This window comes from Magnolia sinica, chromosome 6 (assembly GCF_029962835.1).
Source record: "Magnolia sinica isolate HGM2019 chromosome 6, MsV1, whole genome shotgun sequence".
Taxonomy (NCBI): Eukaryota; Viridiplantae; Streptophyta; class Magnoliopsida; order Magnoliales; family Magnoliaceae; genus Magnolia; species Magnolia sinica.
The window spans coordinates 103,195,040-103,217,791 of record NC_080578.1 but is presented as its reverse complement, the minus strand read 5'-3'; the positions used below and the strand labels follow the sequence as shown (position 1 = coordinate 103,217,791).

The window sequence follows — 22,752 nt, the reverse complement described above, 5'->3', positions numbered from 1 at the left end:
GCCTTGTAAGACCAAAGTCAGATATCTTTGGTATAAGATCCCGATCGAGCAGTACATTGGTGGCTTTGATGTCTCTATGAACAATTTTTAGTTTCCATTCTTCATGGAGATAAGCTAGACCTCTTGCTATACCAACACAAATCTTGTGCCTTGTTGGCCAATCAAGCTGCAATTGATATTCTTCTGGGCCTATAAATCATCCAGGATTTTTATTTTATTTTTATTATTTTTTATTTTTTTTAAGGTATAGATTCGCCCCACTTGTTATGGGCCACTATGAAAATTTCATATTGATGGAAGGATTCTAAGATTCTAAACAACAACACCTATTTTATAACCATTGCCATTGAATAGATGGTTATGGTTATCTGATCAAAGGGCTAACTCCAATGTTAGTTTTGTGCCATCTAAAAAAATGGTGGTGACTCTCTGAACATACACAGGGTAGTTGCCTGGCAATCCAATCCATCCAAATCGCTGAACTATGAAGGGAGCATAACTGAAAATTTGCACTAAGAAGATAATATTAACCACACATTTCCCTTTGAATTTATATCAACACCCTTGTTGATATGTATAAATCAAATTATGCATGTCAGGATTAGTATCTTGGCCTGTAGATATGAATGCATGAGAATAGATTTTCAAAAATTTTAATCCAAAAATAGTGGGGCCAACCTGATAAAGTGTTAAGGCCTACCCAAAGTTGAGCCCCAGCAGTACAGTGCTGGGCCAAACAAGAAAATTCCATTTCTTTCAATCAAGCATCATATAGCAGATCTGAATTCTAAGAAAGGTGCTTTGATGGAAATCCAAGATCTTTGAGTAGGATGCAAAAAGTTTCACTTACCTTTAAATGCTGGGCCCATTCACAGCCCATTGATAACCAATTATGCCCTGTACCTGGAGGTAAAATCCATACATCATATCTATTGACAACCATGGTGTATCTGTGTTGTATCTGGATACCATATTCCAAGTGATTTTTTAATGCATGGAGCACGTCATATGCATGGTGTACTGATTACATGCATTTCCATTGTCATATCTATCCATTTAGGAAGGGATGTTGATATGGTATATGTGATGTACAATTTGCGTATGCAGCATATCCTGAACAATGTACATGTTTAGCATTTGCACAATCATTTGCAGCTAGGAACTTAAAATGATGTGCATGGCGGTTTTGGATTTAGAAGAAATGAATTCAATTTCCTTCAACATGGAGTTTACCACTGTTTCTGTAATGAAGTAACTACAAAATTCGATTTCTAATTCTAAAGTTTTACTTAAAAAATGTGGATATCTATTTCTCCCAAAAAAAAAAAAAAAATGTTAGATGCCGATTTCCAAGGTTATGAGATACAGCTCATAGTGTTTAACTGCTGACCTCTTAACATTTCCATGGAAAACTGCACCTTGGAAGCAAACAACATATATCTACTGTGGATCTGTAGTTCTCCATTATCTAAGTATTCTAGAGGGGTTTTCCATGTCCACATTTTGGATTGTCATGTCCAAACAGGCCCAGGTCATTCTTTTTCTTCTCCAAGCTACTTTGGACAGGAGCAATCTACATGTGAAGAAAAAATAAAAATAAACCCATCTAAAAGAAGCCACAAAACCATAATACAATACCTTAATTGCAATCCCTTCTTTTGATAGCTAGGCCCATTTTTCTGCCATTTCCTGACAGAAAGTTCCAGACTATAAAGAAAGGATGCAAATATCATTTTCCTCACAAATACCTATAAAAACTCAGAGACCCAAAAAAACCCCATCTGACAAAAACCATAAAATTCAAGAGGAGAAAAAATAACCACAAAACCAAAAGCACAACATACCACAGAAAATGCATTTTACAAGCACACATGTGAAAGTGAAATGTCAGAAAATGAAAAAGCTCAGAATTCCACAAATACAAAGATCTCTGACAAAACCAACAAAACCCATCACCCAAACACATGATCCAGAGGTACCCAAACATGAGTTTTTTTTCCAAAACCAAGTACACATAAACCCACATCTGACAAAACAAAGTGCATTGCAACATTACAATGATAATGAGTTCAAAAAGGGGGTTATCTATCAAAACCAAGGGGCTGAAAATATCAATTCCCATAACAATTACACAAACCCAACACCCAAAAAAACAGGGGGTTTCCAATCATGGCATTGGGAGTGAGAGATTGAGAGAGAACCACCACTATCAATCGATTGAGAGAGAGATTGAGAGAACCACCGCTATCAATCGATTGAGAGAGAGAGATTGAGAGAGAGAACGAGAGCTCCTATCTGGACGGAGTTCGTCCTTGCAGGGTTGCGTCCATCTTAAATGGTGGGGGCCACTCATCTACCGTCTGCATGTGCATGTGTAGCTAGCTATCACTCATCATATACCCATCCAAAACCACATTTCCAAAGCCACAAGACAACAGAGAGAGACATCCACAGGCCCCGATTGTTTCAATGGTGGACAGGCATTAATTCAACAGAAAGTGGAGATCTAAACACAATAGAAAGTGGTGTGGAGAAAGAAAAACTCACCTATTTGAAGATGATGCTCGATGGAAGATGACGCTCCAACGGCCCTGGGAGGATTTCTCGATGGAAGATGAAGGAGAGGGAAAAGATGAAAAGAGGGAAAAGAGGAGCGGGCGTGGGATGGTTTCCTGTTGAAAATAAGATAAAATTTTCAAATCCATATATTGTGAGTTTATCATAATTTATAACACAATCTCTATTAATGGTCGTACATTCATGGGACCATTTTCTGCATGGTTAAGATATTTTTATGTAATAAAATTATAAATATTTACTATTTGCACCTAGACTGATTATTTGGATGGTCTGGATAACTCTTTATCTCATCCATTATTGTTATGTACGAGTCACCACTATTTTACGTAAAATACAAGACTCACAATGCAAAGCTTGGATTCAAAACAGTGAGTTGACGTTTAGACCTGGCATCGCTCTATGGGCTGCACCATGATATATTTTCTTCATCCACTTCGTCCATCCATTTTACGACATAATTTCGTATAAGATCACCAAAAACTAGATTGAAATAAATCTTTTTTGGACCACAAAATCATAAAACATTATTGGTTGGACGTACGTGGGCCGGTCCACTAGAGCTTTGGATTTAAATCTTGGGTGGACCACACAATCTTTGGATTCAACTCGTTCTTTGGATATTGCCTTAAAATTATCTCTCCAAATGGATGGAAGGTGTGGATACAAAACGTACATCATGGTGGGGCCTACGGAGTTTGCTGACGTCACTTCAATAGCAACTCTCCGGACGCGGATTTCCTGCGAAAGGCTTTCGCAGGAACTTCCTGCGCAAGAATGCTGGGTGGGGCCCACCGAGATATTTTGGAGAAATACACTCCGTTCATCCGTTTTAGTAGATCATTTTAGGACACGTGACCAAAAATTAGGTGGATTCAAAGCTCAAGTGAGCCACAATAGAGGAAACAATGGGGATTCGGTGAGCACCGCTGAAATATTCTTATGGACGTGAAAGTTCTGTATCGGGATATTTTTTTCAGTTCTTTCACTTTATCCTATTGAGAGTGACCTTATAAACGGTTTGGATGGCCCATAGACATCAGAATGGAGCCCAGGAAGGTTTCAACGATACAAATTTCTTTTCCCTACTTTCCCTCTTGTGTGACTCAATTGAGTTGTGGATCTAACTCATTTTTTATCAGACATCCTACAATGAGCTATAAAAACGTATGGACGGGGTGGATTGATAAAAAACATCACGGTGGGCCCCACCCAACATCCTTGCGCTGGAACTTGATGCGAAAGGCTTTGGCAGGAAATTGCGTCCCTAGTCTCCCCAGCACCAGCCCCTTGGCTGGTGGTCGGTGCTCTGTGGGCCCCACCATAATGTATGTATTTCATCCATTACATTCATCCATTTTAAAATATCATTTTAGAAATTTATTCTAAAAATGAGAGGTATATAAATCTCATGTGGACCACACTACATGAAAACAATAGTGATTGGATATCCATCATTAAAATCCTCCAAAGGCCCACTGTACTGTTTATTTGACATCCAATCTGTTTATTAGGTCATATAGGCCTAGATGAAGGGGAAAAACAAAAATCATTTGGATCCAAAACTTTTATGGCCCCCGAAATGTTTTTAATGGTTGACGCTCATTAAACAATGTTTCCTATAATATGGTCCATTTCAGATTGGGATATATCTCATTTTTGGTCTCATGCCGTAAGATGATCTTTAAAAATAGATGGACGGCATGGATGAAACACATACATCATGGTGGGGCCCACAGAGCACCGACCACCAGCCATTGGTGGGTGCTAAGGGGAGTAGCCAATCCGTTTCCCTTATTTGTAGCGTGGTCCATTTAATCTTTGGATATGATTTATTTTTTGGATAATTCTCTAAAATGATCTCGAAAAATGGATGAACGATATGGATTGATTCCAAATTTTCAATAAATTCAAAACTCAAGTGGACCATGCCACATGGAACAGTGTGGAATAATGATTTCCACGTTCATACCTTCCTTGGGCCCACAGTAATATTTATTTTCCATCCAACCTGTTCATAATATCAAAAATATATGAATGAAGATAAACACAAACATCAGCTTGATCCAAAACTTCTATGGCCTCCAAGAAGTTTTCAATGGTAGAGGTTTAATCACACTATTTCCTGTGGTTTGGTCTACTTGAGCTTTGGATATGCTTCATTTTTGTTCTTTACACCTCAAATTATCTGTTAACATGCATGAACGGAGTGGATAAAATAAATAAATAACGGTGGACCCCACAGAGTTTACTCTAGTAAGGGTAATGAGTAACTCACCTAAATATAGTTGAGAGGGGTTTCCTTGAAACATTCATAATCATATATTGGGTCTGCCTAAATGTGATTCACATATCCAACCCACTCATTATGTGTGTCCTACTTGGATGAGGGGTTAGACCAAGTTTCAGCCGCATCCAAAACTCATGTAGGCCCCACCAAGTGTTTTTATATTTTTTAGGTGTAACGCCTTAAAAATCGGGGGTCGAGCATAACTCAGCTTCCGAGTTTCAAAATATCACTTATGCAACATATTTAGTGATGGTTATATGTCGTTTGTATGAGTGCATAAAACATGGAATAGATTAAGCCAAACTGCAAACATAATCCAGGGATAAATAAAAGACGCAAGTGGAAGACTTAAAAAATATGTGTACATGTGTAAGTCCCTGAAATACGTATACTCTGCCAAGTCATAATTACAAGTGTTGATTTCAAAATATAAGTATCAAATGACATCATCTATTACAATTACAAAGAAAACCCAGAATCCCCGCATATCAGGACATGACTCACATGAACCCGCCTGAGAACTGCATAAAAGAAAACGCATCCTCATCATCCTCGTAATCTTGCTCTGCCTCAGGGATCGCGTCAACATCTGTATCTAAGATAGGGTCTGGTTGGTGTTGAAACACCGTCCCAGAATGTGGGAGTGAGTGATCAACTCAGTGGAATTATACAGTAAAAGTTAACATGATATCAAATCAGTCAAGCAGTAATGATAAGGCAATACAATCAACACGTCCTATGTACTCTTATTAATGCAAGGATGTATGAAGAAATGATGCATGCCCTCGCCTGCACTCCCTCAACGTCTTCATCTTACGTTACGCATGACAACTCTCGCAGTACCAACGACTCCTACGCACATGCAATGCGGTGCATGAACATGATTACCAAGTTGTTATTAGTCATTTTCATACAGTAGGATTGGGAAGCTAAGATACCTTCCTCATATCAATTTCCAAACAGTGATCCATTCTAGGGTCGTTAGTCCTAGGCAGTCTCATACGATCATATGGTTCTAGGTCGCTGCAAAGGGCTCGTCACCAATCAATGCATGCCCATCATACCTTAGTTACTACCCTAAGGCTCGTCGCCTCAATGCAGTAGCAAGGTATGCTCGAGGTCACTACAAAGGGCTCGTCACCAATCAATGTAGGCCGACAGCACGAATATAGTGTCCCATACCACCATAATTGGCTCACGAGTCTGGTGTGCTCACTGGTCACTACGGGGAGGCTCGTCACCCCAGCGTAGGCCGACAGCTCGACCACGGTGTCCCATACCACCATGTCCGGCTCATGAAGCTTAGCGGATCGAAGTACAACGGTTAACGGGATTACATCGGTAAGTTTGGTATCCTAGATTCAAACAATAGCGTCCATACATGGTGAACATACATCGAACAATCGGGTTACTTGACGAACTCGACTAACACGAGCGCACGTTGAGTTGAACGACATAGAGTGCGCAAACAATCCTTGTGGTCAAACCACTGCCGACAACTCTAATACGACTCGGTTTCGTCAAACACGTCCTACGTGGCAAAAACAACCTCAGCCACGAACTCAAGGATTGTTACCGATTTCCTAGACTATTCCATAGTCCCAAACATGTTCAATTATAACAGAGATTCATAATAACAATTTAGAACAGTAATGGAGCAATAATTTTAATCATACAATATGGAAGCATGTGATGAATATCAACTTAGCATGAATTACACATAAGTAGCGCTTGAAGTTAAACAACAAAGAATGTAAATTGCATGTAGGAAATCATACACACCAATAGGATATTTGAGAATCTCTTCTCAACGCCCATAATAGGTTAATATATTACACACTTAACCATTCTGACATTTCTACAAATACTTAGACTACATAGTCCCGCATACATGACGTATGTTGGCGATAACACACATTTGGACAATTCCTTTCGCCAAGGAGTTGACACACATACAACTAGTACAAGTACACGACAATTAATCATGGCAAACACATGTTCATATTTTATACGTATACGATACTTCCTACATATACATAGAATACACAAATCTCAATATAACACATATATATCAGGAACGTAAAAAAAACATCATAGTTGGCATGTGAAATTGCATCCATAACAATAATAAACCATTACTCAATATTGAAAGCCTTGAAAACCATAACCTATACGAATATAGTCCGCACCTTAAACCAGAAAAGCACAATAGATCTGATTCAGACGATAAGTCTTCGTCAACGGCGACTAGATAACCTAAGGCAAGAATAGAAATGAGCTAGATCAACACTTAGACAAGTTTAAGCTCTAACACATGCTAGGGTTTAATTAACTTACCCAAGAAGGAACTTAGAATCGCCGGAATAACAATTCAAAAGTGATGGTTTAGGTACGAGTAACAAGAAAGAAGTTCAAGATGATTCACCAACTTCCCTCTCACTTTCTCTCTCTTTTCCTCTCTCTTTCTTAGCTAGGGTTAGGAAATTCGTATGGAAAAGAGAGTGAGGGTTTTAAGGTCTTTATATAGGCCTAAAATAGATGAAAATAGCCCCAGGGCCAAGGTATACTTAGGTTATAACCAAATCAGGCCTATTCCGATCCAACGGAACACTTCTGGTGGTCCTTTATCCAACGGAACACTTCTGGTGGTCCTTTCTCCACGTGCAGTCGGACTTAAGCTCACTGACCATGGATCTAGGTCAGGCTGAGTTTTCGTACCAATCGGATTTACAGATCAGCCGTGGCGGACCACTCTCAATTCAACGATCATCGAAACTCGATTAGGTCCACCGGCACTAGGACATGCCTAGGCCATCTTTCCTGATCCGAGGGTGAAATTAGGTCAAAATCCAATGGTCAGAGTGCTTAAAATCATCGTGCAAGCGATACGACTCAGATTTCATAAAATTATATTTGATTTCTCACCGTTCTTACACTCTTTACTCCAGACTCAATCAAATCGACCCAGGACATCATCTGGACTTGATTTTTGAGGTGATGGTCAAGTCCAACATGGTGACCATAACCGCCTAAGATCATCGCTATCGGGCTTTCGACGCGCGGTCCATGTCCGATCCAAAGTTTCTAAAAATTCCCAAGAGCAACTGGACTTAGCGTTGAATCCTAGATTTCAGGGTAACATAGCATTAACGATTCTACAGGTTTTGAGTCCTGCAAATCAAATTTAAAGTGATTGATGCAAATTTCACAAGCAATCGAGTTTAGCGCTAATTAACCCACACATAACTTCTGAGGAAAAATATAGGTAGTACTCGGGTCTTGGCATGAAATTTTTCGGGTCATTACATTAGGATGTCTTCACATGATTTTAGATGGTATGGCCCACCTGAGTTTCGTATACAGATGATTTTTGAGATATCTCATAGTCTAAAGGGGACACATCAAATGCATGGTGTTGATGTTCGACACACATCATGATGGGGCCCACAAAACTTACTAACATCAATTTTTAGGTTCTCACGATGTTACTAAGTTGGGTCATAATTTCGACCAAAATATTTGGCCCATTTTACATGTGTGGTCCATTCACTCTACTTTACTGATCAATACCCACAATTTGACTAGTTACTCACCCCGATCAAGCTACATATGAGGAAGATATTGGGCATACAAGATTGATCAACAATTTGAGTGAAATTTGATTTTAACGTTTAAAGGTTCAATTAGTGGATGTACCTAATAATTTATTAACAAATATTTTTTATTTCATAGATAAATTTCAATTTCTATTTAAAAATAACATTTTTTTTTCAAAATGTATATTTTTTTACTCTTAATTTTTCTTTGAAAACTTTTAACAAAATATCATTTTTATTATAAAATATTTCAAAAAATAAAAATATAAATTCTGAATTTTTATTTTCAAAATCTCAAAAAATTTCCCAAATTTTAATTTTTTTCCCAAAAATTCCAAAATGCTTATTTTTTTTTTTTCCTTTAAAAGCATCATTTTGTTTTCAACTTTTCAATTTTCCTTTTTAAAATGATATTTTGTTTTTCAAAATCTCATCGTTTTTATAAAATATTATGGTGGGCCCACATTATGAAAATTCTCACATTTAAAAAAAAATTATTTTCTTTTTCAGGATATTATTTTTTCTGAAAATCAAATGCTTTTTTTTTTTTTTTCAAATTTATCAACTTTATTCAAAATTCTTTTTTCCCACAAAATAGTTTTTTATTAAATCACTATTTTTATTTTTTCAAAATCTAATTTTTTTCTCAAACATTGTTAATTTTTTTTAAACTTCTTAATATTCTTTTTCTTTTTGCAAATCATTTGATATAAATTTTAAATCCTTTAAATATTAATTTTAAATTAAAAAATAAAAATAAAAATTTCACTCATTTGATATAAAATCAAAATAAATTTTCTTTTTGCATTCAATCAATTGTTAAAAAATAATCTTAGAAACAAATATGTACAATTAGGCCACTGAAATTCTATTAAAAAATAATTATTAGACTACAAAAAAACTTAATTTTCCACCATATTCCTATAAAAATGAAAAAAATTAAGGTTAAGGCAAGTCCTTTTACGACGGACCATGATCCGTCACAAAAGTTACTGAAAAGCGCGCCATTTGGTCTTTTGGGCGGGAATTTATAGGTGGCAGACAATGAAAATGTGCGACGGATTTCGTCCGTCGCCTACCAACGACGGACCGAAATCCGTCGTAAATCAGATTTTAGCGACGGATTTTGGTTCGTCGCTAAATTCAGCGACGTTCAGACAGATTTTCGACTAACACGGGCTTAGCGACAAACCTTTTCCATTAGTGACGGATTAAATTTGTCGTTAAACTAAGGTTTTAGCGACAGACAAAGTCCATTGCAAAAATACGTCGCAAATTGCCCATTTTGGCGGTGCTATTCTGATAGACTGGCAAGTTGAGGAAAAGGAAAGCGCTATTTAATTCATGTTTTGCCTGAAATAAGCACAACTTTTTTCACCTAACCGACCAGAAACTTGATTGACGTCTTGAAATAGGAAATCGAACTCATTATATTTAAGGAGGATTTAATTTGAAGCGACTATTCCCTAGATACATATGCTGTAGTATTTCACGGTTAGATCAATTTGAAAAAGACCCAAAGTTAGATTTTTTATTTTTTTTTGAAAGATGATTGCATTAAACGAAAAGAACCTGGAACAAAGAGAGCAAGCAAAACAACAAAAACAAAAACAGAAAAAACAGAAAACACAGGAAAAGCAAAAACTGAGAATGAAAGATCCGCTGAGATAGCAGAACAGAACAGCTCAACTCACGCCCCCTAAAAACAGCATATTAGCGTTCTTCAGTGCGTCAACCTGCATGGCCCATTCTATCAGGGCCTTCTTCGCCTTCAAGGATACATACTGAGCAGTATGGGCGTCATCCTTGAAGCATCTTCCCAAATAAACCACCAGATGGCTAGGACCGCCATCCTCCAGATCTTTGTTCTCTCCTTGCCCATATGCACACCATGCCACGCTTGCAGGAAAGAGTCCACCCTCTTAGGGAAACAGGTACTAATATTGAAACTAGGAAGGAAATCGGCCCCAGATGTGGTAAATAAGGGAACAGTTCACCAGTAAATGATCCACTGATCCCTCCTGACGCATACAGCATAAGCAATTGTTAGGAAGGATCATCCCTTTTTCCAAAAATTATCAATGGTCAGGATCTTCCTAATCCCCGCCAGCTAACCAAAAGCCACAATTTTGAGAGGGGCAGCGTATTTCCATAAAAAAGCCTCCCCTATAGACTAATTATGGGATCTGAATCATCTGATGGAGGAGATGTGGCTGTACAGAGAGGAAACCGAGAAGCAACCCATCTTACAATGCTTCCAGACCAGCCTGTTGGGAGTCGATTTGATAGGAGAGTAGATATACACTCTTAACAACTCAGCGAATTCCATGACTTCCCAGTCTTGCAAATTATGCTTGCAAACGATACTCCATACAATGTTGCTGCCAACTATCTCATAACAGTCCGCCATGGGAACTGATTTGGCTAGAGCAAGGGCGAAAATCTGCGGAAATCTATCTTTAAGAAGGCTGTCCCCTACCTAGTTAGCTTCCCAAAATCGAATATTCACTCCATCGCCAAGCTCGAAACTAATACCATTGATCACCTCCCTTTTAGTTTTCAGAATATCCTGCCAGATAGTTGACGCCCTGTAAGTGGAGGACTCTTTAGTCCACCAGCCCCTGCTCGCTTTTCCGTATTTATGCTTGATAACCTCATTCCAAAAACTGTTGTTTTCCACCCCTAATCTCCAGATCCATTTACCTAGTAAGGCCTAATTCATAGCCTTGAGATCCCTTAATCCAGCCCCTCCATCTACCGTACGCCTACAAACATCCTTCCATTTCATCAAATGAAATTTTTTCCTGATGTCATTACCATGCCAAAGAAAGTCACGCCTGCACTTTTCAAGAGATGCCAACACTGCTCAGGGACACTTGAGGAGTGACATAAAATAAATAGGAATATTGGAAAGGGCGGCTTTTATAAGGGTAAGACAACCGCCAAGAGATAAGTATTGACTCTTCCATCTCGCAAGAAGCTTCTCGAACCTGGAGGAGACTTTCTCCCACATTCTTTTGGGCGGTCTGCCGATAGAAAGGGCGAGCCCTACGAAAGAACAGGGGCGCGAAGCTGTGACGCACCCAAAAATACATGCCAGGGCCGCGAGCTATTGATGCCATACATATTGGATTTAGCTAGATTGACTTTTAGCCCTGAAAATGCCTCGAAACACTGAATAGCAGTGTGCAAATTTTCAACCTTTTTGACCTCGGCTTCCAAAAAAAGCAAGGAATTGTTTGCATTTGTATTATCTGATGGGGTTTTCCTCCTCAGCTCAGGGGAGAGACAGTGCAACGGGTGAAAAAATCGGAGTAACGGTCATAGGTGGTCCACGACCGATCGTGGGTGGCGCTCGACCAATCGCAAGTACGAGCCTTGGCACGACTCAAAGTCCAGCAACTTTGGATAATATTTCTCCGGGGTGCTCGACCAGTCGTAGGTGGTCCACGACCGGTCATAGGTGGCTCACGACCGGTCGTGGACTCGGTAAGACCAGTCGTAGTTACGCAGATTCGTTCCACGATTTTGCATGAATTTCGTTTCGCAAGTCCTTTCGCAACTGGGATGCGGAAGGGAGTTTCCTAAAACTATAAAAAGGGGTCCCTAGGATTTTTTCTAGGGTATTATGTGTATGAGAAAAATACAAGAAGGGTTTTCTAAAAGCTTTGTAAGGGTTTGCTAAAGGGTTTAGGGTGAGAGAGTGAGAGAAAAGAGAGAGAGGAAGCATGTGGAAGGGAGTTGTCGTCTCAGCGCTTCTACATCCTCATGATCCGTAAGATCTCTTTATTTTTTTATTCTCTTATTGTTTATCCACTCTTGCGAGAGTGAAGAAGGTTGTAACGTTCTGCTTTATAGTGGATTATTGATCTGGACGAGGTCCCGTGGTTTTTACCTCTTTGAGGGTTTTCCACGTAAAAATCTCTTGTGTGGTGTGTGATTGATGCTTTGATTTATTTCATTGCTTTGTTATTCCATAATTCTAGTTTGTTCTGAAGGGCTAGATCCTAAGGTTTTGTGCAAGGCCCCCAACAAAGTGGTATCAGATCTAAGTTTATTGAACGAGTAGGATCGGTTTGGAATTATTGAAGGTGGCTCATCAAGGATGATCAGCCTCAATGGTTTTAACTGGACCATATGGAAGGCTAAGATGGAGGACTTGCTTTATTGTAAGGACTTATATTCTCCAATTTTAGTTATATCAGCAAAATTCAAGGATATGTCTGATGATGATTGGAAGAAGATGGACTGGAAGGCGATGAGATTTATTAGACAATGGCTGGATGATTCTGTGTTCCACCATGTGTCTATGGAAACCTTAGCCGTTAGCCTATGGCTGAAATTAGAAAGGCTGTATGAGAGGAAGATAGCCGGTAATAAAAATTTTCTGATAAGACAATTTGTGAATCTCAAGTTCAAGGATGGCGGTTCTGTGGCCGAGCACATGAATAAGATCAGCAATATAGTGAACCAACTCTCCTATATGAAGATGGTCTTGGATGATGAATTGGAGGCTTTGTTATTGCTTAGTTTGTTGCCTGACAGTTGGGAGACATTGGTGGTGTCTCTAAGTAACTCTGCGCCAGACGAAAAGATATCCATGGAACTGATTACTAGCTGTCTCTTCAATGAGGAGACAAGGAGGAAGTCTCAGGTGTCTACTCAGCAAGGGGCCCTTGTGACATAGGAACGGGGGAGAGGAAAGAACAAGAAGGGCGGGAATGCACGAGATAAATCAAGAGGCAAGTCGAGTAATAGAAAAGATGTTGAATGCTGGAATTATGGCAAGGGCCACTATAAGCATGAATGTCGTAAGGCTAAGGAAAGGAGAAAGAAGATGAATCAGATTCCACTGCGGTTGCTTCAGATAGCGACGTTATAGTTATTCTTTTTACAAATCATGATATATGTCTTACGACTACGAGTCAGGACACTAACTGGGTGATAGACTCGGGAGACTCTTTTCATGCGACTCCACACTGGGATTTCTTTACAAGCTATAAGTCAAGCGACTATGGGACCGTGAAGATGAGAAATTCTGGCCTCTCGAAGATCGTAGGGGTTGGTGATATCTGTGTGAAGACCAATGTGGGCTGCACATTGGTTCTCAGGGATGTGAGGCATATCCCAAACCTTCGCCTCAACTTGATGTCGACGGGAAGGTTGGATGATGATGGCTATGAAAGCCAGTTTGCTGGTGGGCACTGGAAGCTCATCAAGGGTTCATTGATCGCAGCCAAAGGAAAGAAGTGTTGCACCCTTTACAAGGCATGTCTCAGTGTGTGCAAGGGTGGGTTGAACGCAGCGGAAGATTCAGCTATTGACATGTGGCACAGGCGTCTATGCCATATGAGTGAAAAAGGGCTTTAGCTACTAGCGAGGAAGCGGCTCCTTCCAAATATGACAGGTACGCCTCTTAAAACTTGTCTTGATTGTTTATCAGGGAAACAACATAGAGTTTCATTCATTAAAACTGCTTCTCATGTTAATAAAGTGCATGCATTAGATTTGGTTTATTCTGATATTTGTGGTCCAATGAGGACAAAAACCTTGGGTGGGGCATTGTATTTTGTTACTTTTATAGATGATGCATCTAAGAGGGTTTGGTTTATGCATTGAAATCCAAGGACGAGGTCTTTGGTGTGTTTAAATTATTTCATGCTATGGTCGAGAGAGAGACAGGTAGATCATTGAAGTGCATCTGCACTAACAATAGTGGTGAATACATTAGGTATATGGCATGAACAGACAGTTCCCAAGACCCCCCAGCATAATGGTGTAGCTGAGCGAATGAATCGCACCATTATTGAGAGAATCAGAAGCATGTTATCCCATGCGAAGTTGCCCAATACGTTCTGGGGAGAAGCAATGCACACAGCGGTGTATCTGATAAAAAGGTCTCCATTAGCCTCGTTAAATGGAGAAGTACCTGAGAATGTGTGGACTGGACAGGATCCATCGTACAGTCATCTCAGGGTGTTTAGATGCAGGGTATCCGTTCACGTACCAAAGGACGAGAGGTCCAAGCTCAATATGAAGATTAGGCAATGTGTGTTCTTAGGGTACGGTGATGAAAAGTTCAGTTATAGATTGTGGGATCCGACCGAGAGGAAGCTCGTCAGGAGCAGAGATGTAGTTTTCTTTGAAGATCAGTGTATAGAAGACATTGGTAAGCTAGAGAAGAACCAGCCTAGTTCAGGTGAGCTAGAGGACATGGATTCAGTTATTCCTCTCGTGGTGCCTAATGACAGGGGAGTACAACAAGGTGCAGAGGATGAGATAGTTCCTACAGAAGATGGACCGGGGGAGCAGCCCCCACCTGATCCACCTGTTAAGCCACAAGTGAGGAGGTCATCTAGGGACAGGTAGCCGTCCAAGAGGTACTCGTCGCATGAATACATTATGCTAACCGATGGGGGAGAGCTAGAAGATTATTCTGAGGCCCTAGCCGACGAGCATAAGGAGGAGTAGTTGAAAGCTATGCAATAGGAGATGGAATCCTTGCATAAGAACCACACCTATGACATGGTGAAACTGCCTAAGGGCAAGAAAGCTTTAAGTAACAAGTGGGTGTTCAGAAAGAAGGTTGAGTAGAAGAATTCACAGACGAGGTTCAAGGCCAGACTTGCGGTAAAAGGGTTTGGTCAGAGGAAAGGCATAAACTTCGAGGAGATATTCTCACCAGTTGTGAAGATGACATTCATACGGGTGTTGCTTGGGTTGGCGGCTAGCATGGATCTGGAGATAGAGCATTTGGACATTAAAATTGCTTTCCTCCATGGTTACCTGGAAGAAGAGATCTACATGCACCAACCAAGGGGGTTTGAAGTCAAGAGCAAAGTGCATATGGTGTGTAGGCTGAAGAAGAGCTTGTATGGGCTGAAACAAGCTCCACGGCAATGGTACAAGAAGTTTGATTCTTTCATGTTATAGCATGGGTATGAGAGAACGGAGTCGGACCATTGTGTATTCACGCGCAAGTTCTCAGATGGTGATTTCTTAGTTCTACTGTTATACATTGATGACATGCTCATCATGGGTAAAGACATCAAGAAGATCGACAGGCTGAAACAGGAGTTAGGCAAGTCTTTTGTGATGAAAGACTTGGGCCCAGCTAAACAGATCCTAAGAATGGAGATAACCTATGACAGAAGCAGCAGGAAGTTTTGGCTGTCACAAGAGTGGTATATTGAGAAAGTCCTAAAACGGTTCAATATGAATGTAGCGAAGCTGGTCAGTACTCCACTGGATGGTCACTTCAGATTGAGCGACAGGCAGTGTCCCAAGACGAAGGCAGAGGTGGAAAAGATGCAGAAAATACCCTACGCGTCAGCCATAGGAAGTTTGATGTATGCTATGGTGTGTACACGCCCAGACATAGCGTATGTGGTTAGTGTTGTCAGCCGGTATCTTGCCAATCCTGACTAAGAGCATTGGGCAGCGGTGATGTGGATACTACGGTATTTAAGAGGCTCATCCAGGTTGAGTCTATGCTATGGTGATGATAAACCTATACTAGAGGGCTACACAGATGCAGATATGGTAGGTGACATAGACTCTAGGAAGTCTACATCGAGGTTCATGTTCACGTTTGTAGGGGGAGCGATTTCTTGGCAGAGTAGGCTACAGAGGGTCGTAGCATTGTCGACGACAAAGGCCAAGTATATTACAGTCACAGAAGCATGTAAATAGATGCTTTAGATGAAGAGGTTCCTATAGAAACTTAGCCTAAAGCAGGAGCAGCACGTGGTCTATTGCGATAGTCAGAGTGCTATATACTTAAGCAATAATCCAAGTCAACATTTCAAGTAGAAGCACATAAAGATTCGGTATCACTAGATCAAGGATACATTGGAACAGAAGGTGTTACAGCTTGAGAAGGTCCACACGGACGATAATGGGTCAGACATGATGACCAAAGCTTTGCTCAAAGGCAAGTTTGAGGTTTATAGAAACCAGGCTGGCTTGAAGAAGATGCATCCTTCCTGAGTCAGAAAGGGAGAGATTTGATGGGATTTTCCTCCTCAGTTCAGGGGAGAGACAGAGCAGCGGGTGAAAAAATTGGAGTAATTCATCGCGCTGCTCGACCGGTCATAAGTGGTCCACGACCGGTCGTGGGTGGTGCTCGACCAGTCGTAGGTACGAGCCTTGGCACGACTCAAAGTCCAGCGACTTTTGGTAATATTTCTCTGGAGTGCTCGATCGGTCGTAGGTGGTCTACGACCGATCGTAGGTGGCTCACGACCAGTCGTGGACTCGGTACGACCAGTCGTATTTACGCAAATTCATTCTGCGATTTTACACGGATTTCGTTTCACAAGTCCTTTCGCAACTGGGATGCAGAAGGAAGTTTCCTAAAACTATAAAAAGGGGTCCCTAGGGTTTTTTCTAGGGTATTATGTGTATGAGAAAAATACAAGAAGGGTTTCCTAAAATCTTTGCAAGGGTTTGCTAAAGGGTTTAGGGTGAGAGAGTGAGAGAAAAGAGAGAGGAAGCTTGTGGAAGGGAGCCATTGTCTCAACGCTTCTACGTCCTCGTGATCGGTGAGATCTCTCTATTTTTTTATTCTCTTATTGTTTATCTACTCCTACGAGAGTGAAGAAGGTTGTAACGTTCTGCTTTATAGTGGATTGTTGATCTGGACAAGATCCCGTGGTTTTTACCTCTTTGAGGGTTTTCCACGTAAAAATCTCTTGTGTGGTGTGTGATTGATGCTTTGATTTGTTTCATTACTTTGTTATTCCATAATTCTGGTTTGTTCTGGAGGGCTAGATCCTAAGGTTTTGTGCAAGGCCCCCAACATTATCGATATCGGATTCATCAGCCCTTTAATGTTAATCCCACTTAAGACACCTTCCACCTGACCTTTGTGAAGCATTCTAGAGAGGGCTTCCATGACTATTAGAAACAAGAAAAGGGAAAGGGGGTCTTCTTGCCTAAGCCCCCTTAAGCTCTGAAAAAAGCCTTTAGGAGAGCCATTTAAGAGAACAGAAAAAGAGGCTAAGCCGATGCATTCCTTGATCCAAACTCGCCACTTCAACTCGAAACCCATCCGCTTCATGAGATAGAACAAAAAATCCCAATTCACATGATTGTACGCCTTTTCAATGTCAAGCTTACAGATCATTGACTTCTTCCTGGAAGAGGAGACTGAATCCAAACACTCGTTCGCGATGAGGGCCGCATCCACTATCTGTCTGCCGGCAATAAACGCGCACTGATTACCAGAGATGATCCTCCCAATCACTCGACTCAAATGGGAAGCGAGCACTTTGGCTAGGATTTTATGGGGGCTTCCCAACAAACTAATCGGCCTGACTTCCTTCAAGGAGGCAGCTCCCGGAACTTTAGTGATGAGGGCAATAAACGAAGCACCAAAGCTCTTGGAGATCCTACCGTTTTCATGAAACACAGTGAGAAATTATCAATATGTAATGTAAGGGGTGGCCTTTATAAAAGATATAGTTACAATTGATGAACTTTAGCAGGATTGCATCGATTTATCATATTGGATCAATCTGAGAAGAAAGATTAGAATAATATTCTATCTCTTTACAAGCCCATAGACAAAGTGCTTTGTTTCAGATCAATTCTTCTCTACAATAGCTATGAATCACCTCTTTAGTTAAAAGCTGTGATACGCCTTGTGGAATTCCTCCCTATGGACTTCCCTATACCAAAGTGAATGATTAAGTTACTTATAGATGTATGCATGTGGTCTAGGAACACTTTGGGGTGGACACCTATGTGATATAGCTTAGTATTTAGACTGTGATATAGATTAGTATTTAGGCCGGAATAATTAGCAACAAACAAATCTTTAACCCAATGAGTGCTCTCTAGACCAAAAGAGGTAGGGGGTAGTGGTGGTGTCAAAGTTGGTCATTCGAATATTTTTCTAAGTGTGAGTTTTCTTAAAGTCTTCGTAAGAGAAGAAGGTTGACATTAATAAAGTTCTCTGAGAAGAAGGTTGGTCATTCGACTATTCTCTGGTTTTTGCTTGTCTGTTATTCTTTAGGTGAGGCCCTTTTTGTAATTGCGGAGCCCACCTGATTTCAGTGGTTTGTACTCCCGCTGTTCATATATACAAAGTAGTAGAAGTTTTATAAAAATAAAAAATAAAGTTCTCTCCCTCCACCCCATTATTCCTGTAGGTAATACTTTTTTTTTAATTATTTTTTGCAATTTGGCTTTCAAGATCTCATTGAGTCGATAATTGATTTGCACTAGCTCGTTAGTGGCTCTACTTATTGGGTATAAAATAAATCTGCTTTTCTTAGTTCATATGAACAAAATTACTCAATTAATACCAAGGGAATGGAATAAATATTAACCCTCGCTTCGGCATAATCCATTAAAAAGGTGAGGTCCATAGCATAGTCTTTATCAATGTGATAAAGTACGCATTATCTATTTTTACTTTGATAAAGGGGTATATCCATGGGTTTGCCTTGGTATTGTGTTCATACCGTTGTATTGAATGATCCTGTTTTGCTTTCTGTAAATTTTTTGTTGATGACAATGCAACTGTTGGTTGTTCTGTACTTTATTAAGAAATTGCACTTACCAAACTGAACATGTACCTAATGTTTGACCTGCGAGTAAAATGATTTTTTGCCCAGTCTTTATTAGATAATCATATTAACCTAGGAGCAACTCCTGCCTAATACGGAAGTTCATATTTCTCCGTGCACCGAACATATCTCAATAATCGATGAACTGCTTCTAGATGGGGCTTCCTCGGATTCTTCATGAACTGGCTTTCAGCACCAACTGCAAAAACAATATCTAGCTTGGTTTTGTCAATCTACCCACCAACTAAAGATACATGCGCTTATCATCCTCTATGTCCCCAATTTCTACTCTCAGCTTCAGATTTGCTTCCGTTGGCGAAGCAGTTCATCATTTAAACTTGCTTAACATGTCCGAAGACACAAGATGATTCCCTATTCACATTTTACCACTTCCAAACCAAGTGCTTCTGCCCACCAAGCTTCATCTTGAGCTGAATAGAGAGAGATGTTCACATATTCTTTGTATCTCCCCTAAATCATCTCCCGTGGTGATGAGGTCATCCACATATAGTAGAATGATCAAGAATTTCTCGTTAGCCTGCTTCCCCTAGGGTAGCCATTGCATTTTAGGTAAATGAGGGTGGGATAAGGGTGGATGTTGTCCTAGTACCCACCATAAGTACTGATTAAAGCGGCAGGCCACTTCACAAACAGAGACACCCATACATTATTCCTTTGTAAAATGACCAAAGGCACAACATTGGATTTTTATGAAAGAATATGCCCATTGCTATAATCGATTGTTACACTCTGCTAGGGAAGCACTTCTCTTCAGTAGTAACAACTGAGGAGAATAGTTTACTTTGGTTACTCTCCCTTCCCAAATCCAATTTCTCTTGTTGTATTTAATATTAAAGATACACCACCCATCTTTGGTTGGTAACCACCCCTGAATTTACTAAGGATTAACAGAACTGCTAAATAAGGAATAGTTTCTTGATTCAATAAGTGGCTCCTCATGTGAGAAGGGCCCATAATGCATAATGATATGGCTGTTACCATTAAATAACGGCCGATATGTAACCATTTTTTATACCATGGATGTGATTCAAAGATGTAACTCTACATATTTCCACTGATAAACCAATAATAACTTCATAACCTTTTGTATTGGTCCATAATGCCGAATTCAGTGCTGTGTTTGTCGGTTTGATTAATTATTTACATTCTTGAAAAGATGGGGTTGGAATCCATGATTTCATTCCTGGAAAACTGAGATCCAATCCAACCACAGCGGCTGGATTGAGGGCTACTTCGCTTTCACACCATGAGGAAGTTGGAAAGATCCTTTGTGATATGATATATGATGGGAAGCAGGCTTTGGTTCTTTACTTGAGTCATTCCTTTCCATCTTGTACTTCTCCTATAATGGTTTGCAGTTAAGAGTGCTTGCTCGACTATAATTGTTGTCCGATCTGATCTTGTGGGACACCGGGGGTGTGGGGGGTGTTCCTTTTGGGTCCGTTTTTATTCTTGAATACTCGAACCCACATCCAACCAAGTCCACATGTCTGTTGGGTATTGTTTAAGTGAAACGAAAGCATTTACATGTTTGGGCCCACTTGATGGATGACTTTATATCACACATGTATGTGCCACTTTGACACATGCTTGGTGTGAAAATTGATGGGGTTTTTTGCCCCGTGTTCGACCGGTCGAAGGTTGGTACGACCAGTCGTGGGAGTCGAGTCGTAGCTCGACTCAAAGTCCAGCGATTGGACTATTTTTTTTGGGGTGCTCGACCGGTCGTAGGTGGTCCACGACTGGTCGTAGGAGGTGCTCGACCGGTTGTAGGAGGTCCACGATCGGTCGAACTTACACAGATTCGTTCCGCGATTTTGCGCGGATTTCATGTCGCAAGTCCTTTCGCAACTGAGATGCGGAAAAGAGTTTCCTAAAACTATAACTAGGGGTTCCTAGGGTTTTTCTATGTATAGAGAAATCACAAGAGGGTTTCCTAAAAGCTTTGCAAGGGTTTGCTAAAGGGTTTAGGTGAGAGAGTGAGAGAAAAGAGAGAGAGGAAGCTTGTGGAAGGGAGCCGTCGTCTCAGCGCTTCTACGTCCTCGTGATCGGTGAGATCTCTCCATTTTCTTTTTATTCTCTTATTGTTTATCCGCTTCTGCGAGAGTGAAGAAGGTTGTAGCGTTCTACTTTATAGTGGATTGTTGATCTGAACGAGGTCCCGTAGTTTTTACTTCTATGACGGTTTTTCACGTAAAAATATCTTGTGTGGTGTGTGATTGATGCTTTGATTTATTTCATTACTTTGTTATTTCATAATTCTGGTTTATTCTGGAGGGCTAGATCCTAAGGTTTTGTGTAAGGCCCCCAACAAAGTGGTATCAGAGCTAAGTTCATTGAACGTATAAGATCGGTTTGGAATTATGGAAGGTGGTTCATCAAGGATGATCAGCCTCAATGGTTCTAACTGGACCATATGGAAGGCTAAGATGGAGGCCTTGATTTATTGCAAGGACCTATATTCTCTAATTTTAGGCATATCAGTAAAATTCAAGGATATATCTGATGAGGATTGGAAGAAGATGGACCGAAAGGCGGTGAGGTTTATTAGACAATGGTTAGATGATTCTGTGTTCCACCATGTGTCTACGGAAACCTCAGCCGCTAGCCTATGGCTGAAACTAGAAGGGGTATATGAGAGGAAGACAGCTGGTAATAAGATTTTTCTGATAAGGCGACTTGTGAATCTCAAGTTCAAAGATGGTGGTTCTGTGGCCGAGCACATGAATGAGGTCAGCAATATAGTGAACCAGCTCTTCACAATGAAGATGGTCCTGGATGATGAATTGCAGGCTTTACTTTTGCTTAGTTCATTGCCTGACAGTTGAGAGACATTGGTAGTGTCTCTAAGTAACTCCGCGCCAAACGGAAAGATATCCATGGAACAGGTGACTAGCTGTCTCTTTAATGAGGAGACAAGGAGGAAGTCTCAGGGGTCTACTCAGCAAGAGGCCCTTGTGACATAGGAACGGGGGAGAGGAAAGAACAGGAAGGGCGGGAAGGCCCGAGATAAATCAAGAGGCAAGTCGAGTAACAGAAAAGATGTTGAATGCTGGAATTGTGGCAAGAAGGGTCATTATAAGCATGAATGTCGTAAGGCTAAGAACAACAAGAAATGAAAAGGAAATGAGAAAGAAGATGAATTAGATTCCACTGCGGTCACTTCAGATGGCGACGTTGTAGTTATTCTTTCAGCAGATCATGATGTATGTCTCATGGCTACGAGTCAGGACACCGACTACATGATAGACTCAGGAGCCTCATTTCATGCAACTCCACGCAGGAATTTCTTCACAAGCTACAAGTCAGGTGACTATGGGACCGTGAAGATGGGGAATTCTGGTGTATCGAAGATCGTAGGGGTCGATGATATTTATATGAAGACCGATGTGGGTTGTACATTGGTTCTCAGGGATGTGAGGTATATTTCAGACCTTCATCTCAACTTGATGTCGACGTGAAGGTTGGATGATGATGGCTATGAAAGTCGGTTTGCTGGTGGGCGCCAGAGGAAAGAAGTGTTGCACCCTTTACAAGGCATGTCTCAGTGTATGCAAGGGTGAGTTGAACGCAGCGGAAGATTCAGCTATTGTCACGCCCCAAACTCGGAAAACGGGCTCACAAAATTCCCGATCGCCGAATCCGGTGCCGACAGCCTCCGTAGTGCCCCATTTTCGGATTCCGGCATTCTCAT

The 22,752-nt window shown here is 40.6% G+C and overlaps 1 protein-coding gene across 6 annotated transcripts in view; it reads right to left on the bottom strand.

The window, feature by feature from the left end:
• LOC131249353 (probable disease resistance protein At4g27220) overlaps positions 1 to 22,752 on the bottom strand; it is a 98,602-nt gene that overhangs the window by 56,428 nt on the left and 19,422 nt on the right. The window lies entirely within an intron of this gene.